The 6,268-nt window shown below is 46.1% G+C and overlaps 1 protein-coding gene and 1 pseudogene across 1 annotated transcript in view; one reads left to right on the top strand and one right to left on the bottom strand.

The window, feature by feature from the left end:
- Positions 1 to 598: 598 nt before the first annotated feature.
- On the bottom strand, positions 599 to 1,173 carry LOC103119824 (rRNA-processing protein FCF1 homolog; annotated as a pseudogene).
- A 2,707-nt stretch (positions 1,174 to 3,880) lies between these two features.
- The window catches only part of COL6A6 (collagen type VI alpha 6 chain), a 162,100-nt gene continuing 159,712 nt past the window's right edge, over positions 3,881 to 6,268 (top strand). Inside the window, exon 1 of the mRNA XM_060180900.1 lies at positions 3,881 to 4,078. The gene's annotated coding sequence lies outside the window, so the exon portion shown is untranslated. The remainder of the gene's footprint in view (positions 4,079 to 6,268) is intronic.

The following is a 6,268-nucleotide window of genomic DNA, read 5'->3' as shown; positions in this document are numbered from 1 at the left end:
TTCCGCATAAATTTTAAAGACATTTTCAATGAAACGAATCCAATTACAAAGAAGACTAAGGCAAGTATAAACCTATGGGACTACATCAAATTAAAAAGCTTCTTCACAGCAAAAGAAACCACTACCCAAACCAAGAGACCCCTCACAGAATGGGAGAAGATCTTTACATGCCATACATCAGATAAGAGATTAATAAGCAACATATATAAAGAGCTTGCCAGACTCAACAACAAGACAACAAATAACCCCATCCAAAAATGGGGGGAGGACTTGGACAGAATGTTTGCTATTTTTTTAATTAATTTATTTTTTTAATTTATTACTTTTTAAACTTTATTTATTTGATAAAATAGAGAGGAATTGAGAGTGGAGGGGATAGAGATGGGGAGAGAGAGAGAGTCAGAGAGACACCTGCATGCATGCTTCTCCACTTGTGAAGCTTTCCCTGCGCAGGTGGGGACTGGGAACTTGAACCAGCTTTTTGTGTATGGTACTATGTGCACTTAACCAGGTGCGCTACCACCTGGCCCCCTGTTGTCACACATTTAATGAATGAGTAACAGAAGTGGAAGGAGAGCAGCAGAGGAAGTTCATCTTGCTAGAGCCAAGGGACTCGGTAATCATCCAGCATCTGCTCAGTCCTTGTGCCTGTGGTTAGAAATGTACATGCTGGGGACTTCCGGAGTTTTCTTTTAAGGTCTCTGGCAATGGTGGCCACAATGTAACACTTGCGCTGAGTTACTCTCTGTACTAAGCAGTCATCTGCATAGGGGCCTTTGTGTGTGCAAGGCAAGCATTTAAATCTCAAGTCCTTGGCCATGCTCGGAGCCACTTGGCACTTCTGCTCCCATTTCTCCATTTCAGCCATTACACAGTCAGTTATGCCAGGGATACACTTGGCATACAGACACTTGGCATACATCACCATCAACTTGTCCAGTTTGGCTTTAGTGGAGAAGTTGATAAAGTTGGTATCAACCAGGAAGGATGTGGTAAGGTGGGCCCAGTTGTGTGTGCTGTTAAAAGAATAAGCAGGAAGGGTGTTGGGTGATTTCTTTCTTTGAGTGCACCGGGATCTTCTCTCACTTCTTAGGTTTTAATCTTCCCTTTATGTCTCTCATCTCTGAGACTCCGTATTAACTTCATGGTTGCATACTTCCTCATTTTCTTTTGCTTCCCAGTTGCCAACAGCCTGGAGCTGTTTAAAATCCAAGATCATAAGGAAAGCAAGCCAAGGTAAAGTGGAGGAAACTTGACAAGGGGAGGGGGGGACTGTGCCAATCTCCGCCCCAAATGTGATTCGACCTGCTATTTTATTTCTGCCCCCATGTTCTCCTAGTCTCCCTCGTACCAAAGTCAAGAGCCCATGAAGGAGTCAGCATAGAGCGAGCACAGTGCTGAAGCTTCCTTCAGTGCAGTGGGGGCCAGGCTCAAACAGAGATGCGTGCATGCAGAGCAGTGCACTAAGTGAACTCCTTCCATGGTTTTCCTTTGTGGTACTGAGATTTAAGCCCGGGGCCCAGTGCATGGTAAGAAATACTGTTTACCAGGTGAGCTATCTCCTAGCACCCAGGACTCACTATTTTGAAGCTACCTGATTTGTCTAGTGCTTCCCTGTCAAGTCTTTGAGTCAGAAGAAGTTTCATAATCATCAAGGACACTCACATGGATGAGAGAAAGGATTGTGTGTGTGTGTCTTTACTCTATACATCCTATGGAGGAGAAAGGGGCTAGGTGAATGATCTGATCCATTTGGAGTTGGAGATGGTGTTAGTGAATTTTGAAATTATGCCCCAGGTTCCAGAGGAGACCCTAATCCATGGGAACCAGCTGTTTTGAATTTGCCTTCTGTCAGTTGATCTGAAATCACACTGTGGGCTGGGGTGGTAGTATAATCATTACACACAAAAGACATTCATGGGGCTGGGCAGTGACACACCCAGTTAAATGCACATAATACTATGCAGAGGATGTGTGTCAGGACCTGAGTTTGAGCCCCCGCTTGCCACCTGCAGTGGGGACACTTCATGAATGGTGAAGCATGTCTGCAGGTATCTATCTCTGCCTCTCTCTCTCTCTCTCTTTTTTTCTCTCTCCCTCTCTCTCAATTTCTCTTTGTCCTATCAAATGGAGAAAAACAAATGGCAGATGAGATTTGTTGTTTTCATGGTGTAAGAGGCTAGGAAATCTAATTTAGGTATTTTCTAAGGGGCCCATGACTTTGCTAATTTTTACCTGGGCCCAACAGCTAACATGCAGGTGGGCTAAAAGTATTGTCTAGGAAGATGATGTCAGAGTAGGGAATAGGACAAGAAAGCTGTATCAGGGCAAAGAGTAGCTCCCAAATACGGGAAAAGTATATAAATATCATTAACTGTTTTCCCCATTGATCTGACTGAGGGTCCATGTCTATTCATATTCAGCACAGGAGCCTGTGTAACCTCTGCATCCCTGTAGGTCTGAGCTCACATTCCATGGTCATTGCTAGGAACATTCTAGGCTGCACTCATCTCAGGACCAGTCTTCCTCGAGTAGCAGAATATGTTGACCCAGCCTCCCTCCGGAGAGTGGGGCAGTTTCTACCATTGTTGTTCTACATTGAGGGCAAGGTCTTGAAAAAAAAGGGGAGGAGGGGGACCAAAAACCAAACTGCCTGTAGTCAGATCCTTGTTCTACCACTGACTAGTTGAACTTTGACTAGATTTGTTTTTTTCCCCTTTAAAATGATGATAAACAGGAACTTTCTATTAAGAAAAAAATTCAAATATTTCTGAAGAGGAAAAGCACTCTTGTCTTTCCAGACTTTGGTGCTTCTGGCCTATTTGTCTGGGACCCTCTGTCCTCTGCTTTCATGCCTCTTTCCCTCTGTAGACCGCAGTTTGGACTTAATTTCCTTCTGAAGCTCCTTCTGACCCTCCAAGGTCCAGTGAAGATCCCTCCTCTCCTGTTGCTGACTGTACTTGTCCCCCCAGCAATTACCGCCCCACTTCCTGCTTCCATCTCTTCTCTCTAATGCAATGGGGAAGGTGAAAGTCCAACTTGGATTGTGTCCCAAGCTTCTAATATATAGTAGCCCTTCCTAGGTGCTCAGATGCTTGTGTAATGAGTAAAATGGACAGGGGCTGGGTGGTGGTGCCCCTGGTTGAGTGCACATGTCACAGTGTGCAAGCACCCAGGCTCAAGCCCTCCCCATCTACAGGGGGAAAGCTTCGCAAGTGGTGAAGCAGTGTTGTGGGTGTCTCTTTCTCTCTCCCTTCCTATCTCCCCTTTTTCTCTCGATTTCTGCCTGTCCCTAGCCAATAAATAAATAAAGATAATAAAAATGTTTTGTAAAAAATGAGTGAATGGATAGATAAATGAATCGAAAGATTCTAGATAAAGTCTTTTCTGGTTCCTGGATTTGGGGAGAGGGAAATGGCCTTTAACCCTTATCATGCTTTTCCCACACCACCCCATCCCACCCTCGCTGATCTCGGTTCCCAGAGATGCTTGGACTTCCTCCCAGCCCCTGCCTTCTGCGAGAAAAACTTTGAATGCACAACGTTCAAATGACAGCAGCAAGAGCCTGAGCGCTGCCGCCTTGCCTAATGCACCCTGCGCCCCACTGTGCAGGGCACAGAGAAGGCGCGCAGGCACCGTGGACGCCCCTCTCCTTGCACCGTCGGGTCCTAGCTCTCCTCCCAGGGCTTGGAGCCCAGGGTTGGGCCCCTTGTATAGGAGCAGTTGTCAGGGCAGTCGCAGCCCCCGAGTCCTCCTTGCTCAATCTGCCTTCGTTTCCTCATAACTACGCCCCCTCCCCCTTTCCTGGGGGACTCGCGCTGGACTTCGGGCGGCAGGGGCGGGAAAGGGTCGGGCCAGGGCGGGGAGAAGCGTTTATAGAGAGGCTAGGAGAGGCTCAGGAGCTGCCGGCTGGCGGGACATTGGGAGGTGAGAGGCTGCCTGAGCCGCCAGCGTCCCTCCCAGGGTGCTGCTTGGAGCTGGCTGCTGGTGCCTAGCGCCTTTAGCTCCGGGCGCACCTGGAGGACTCAGTCCAGAGCTTGGGAAGTGCAGGGCTGGGGCAGCGTGAAGGTTGGCCGAGGTGAGTAAGTCCTGCAAGCAATGCTCACTGGGGTGGCAAGAGACAGAACTAGGTTTGCAAGTGACCAGGACAGGGTGAGCCAGTACGAGGCACCTGTTAAAGGACTGTGGTGGGGTGGTGCACCACTTTCTTCAGCCTTTGACCTCCTCCCTGCGGAGTCAGATGCTCTCTTCTCGCTGCTTTGCTGTAGCTTTCCTTTTTTCTGCAGTCGCTTGTTGAAGAAATTACATCAGCCTTGGTAGCTGTCTGTGCCAGGGTTTCCTTGCCCCCCACACGTGCACCCCAGGGCCTCCCCAGAGCTGGGTGGTGACTCACCCAACACTGTGTCCCTATGCAGCAGACTGGCCAGTGGTGGGCTCCTGGGACTACAGGCATGGATCAGGGAGGGCATAGTCGGGGTCAAGAAAAGCCACTCTAACTCTGAATAGATTCACCTTGCACTTTCCCTCCTGCACCTTGCCCGCATTTATTTACTAAGGATGAATGGGATTTTGTTGCTGTCTGAAGAGAAGGGAGGAGGCCAGGGTCAAAAAAAATTCTCTGTTTCATAATTTCCCTTTTAACATTCTCAAGAGAATCCTGAGTGCAGGTTTAACTACCTGGATTGGTGTCACCTGTACAGTCAATCTGATGGGTTGGAGGAGTGGTAGGGCATATGAGAGAGAAAGAGAGAGAAATAGGAACATCAGGAAATGGTTTCTCTATTTCTGTGTCTCATGATCAGGAGTTCCCACTTCCCTGTTTGAGAAGTTCAGTCTACCTGTGTTTAAAGGTGGTTTTTGCCAGTGAGAAGAAAGGCTTGATGGGGGACAGACCAGGTGGTGAAGGTGATTAAGAAAATCTGAGATGACGATGGGAGTCGTACGTTTTGAGATAGGAAGGTTGTTAGAAGTCTTGTTCTATAGTTGCATCCATCAGAATGTGATGAGCAGTATTTTCTTTAATTTTTTTTTTCAAACACACCTCTTAGAAAGATTGAAAGATTAAATTTTTCTTTTGGTGTTCCCTTAGGTAAGACCACCTACAGAAAAATCCTGGACAGATTAAACAAAGTGTCTGAAAGTGCATAACTTTAAAATACATGAAAAAACACATGTTCTTTTTCTCTCCATAAAAGAAGCCATCTCTTCCCTCCTCCTGCCCTTGTTTTATTCCAAAATATTGCAGGTGCAGAGGAGAACCGAAAAAGGAAGCTTGTTTTCCACTCAAAAGTATGCTCACTTTGAATGTTGTTTTATGTGAGATTTAATTGTATGATATATATAAAAGACACTAAATGCTCACTGGAGAATCAGCTTTAAATTTTTAAGAACAATGATTTTTGCTTTTTTAAATTTTTTAAATGTTTTATTTATAAAAAGGAAACATTGACTAAGCCATAGGATAAGAGGAGTACAACTTCATACAATTCCCACAACCAGAACTTCATATCCCATCCCATCCCCTGATAGCTTTCCCATTCTTTATCCCTCTGGGAGTATGGACCCAGGGTCATTGTGGGGTGCAGAAGGTGGAAGGTCTGGCTTCTGTAATTGCTTCCCCACTGAACATGGACGTTGACAGGTCGATCCATACTCCCAGCCTGTCTGTCTCTCTCTTTCCCTAGTGGGGAAGGGCTCTGGGGAAGCAGAGCTCCAGGACACATTGGTGGGGTTGTCTGTCCAGGGAAGTCTGGTCGGCATCCTGCTAGCATCTGAAACCTGGTGACTGAAAAGAGAGTTCACATACAAAGCCAAACAAATTGTTGACCAGTCATGGGCCTAAAGGCTGGAATAGTGCAGGTGAAGAGTTGTGGGGGAGGTCCTCCATTTTGTAGATAGCTAGTAGGCATATTTTAGTTATATTCCAATGGGCTTGTGGCCATACTAGTTTTTTTTTTTTTTTCCTGAGCCTGGAATCTGATATGCAGGTGGAACCAAGTTATTGTCTGGGGAGATGATGTCATGGCTGAGAAAAGGACCAGAAAGCTGGATCAGGGAAGAGAGCAGCTCCTTAATATTGGAAAGGGGTATAAATGTTGTTGACTGTAAACCCCATCAATCTGATGTGATCCTGGTTTCTTTTTTTAAGTAGTTTTTTAAGTTTACTAAATCTTGTTGTGAAGCAAGTCTCCAAAAAGGTCACTGTTAAGTATATTAGTAATGCCCATTCTTCTGTTCCCTTAAGATAGTCTAAATTTAAAAAAGGGGG

Source organism: Erinaceus europaeus, chromosome 21, assembly GCF_950295315.1.
Source record: "Erinaceus europaeus chromosome 21, mEriEur2.1, whole genome shotgun sequence".
Lineage (NCBI taxonomy): Eukaryota > Metazoa > Chordata > Mammalia > Eulipotyphla > Erinaceidae > Erinaceus > Erinaceus europaeus.
The sequence above is the reverse complement of the archived record's forward strand: the minus strand, read 5'-3'. Positions and strand labels throughout refer to the sequence as shown.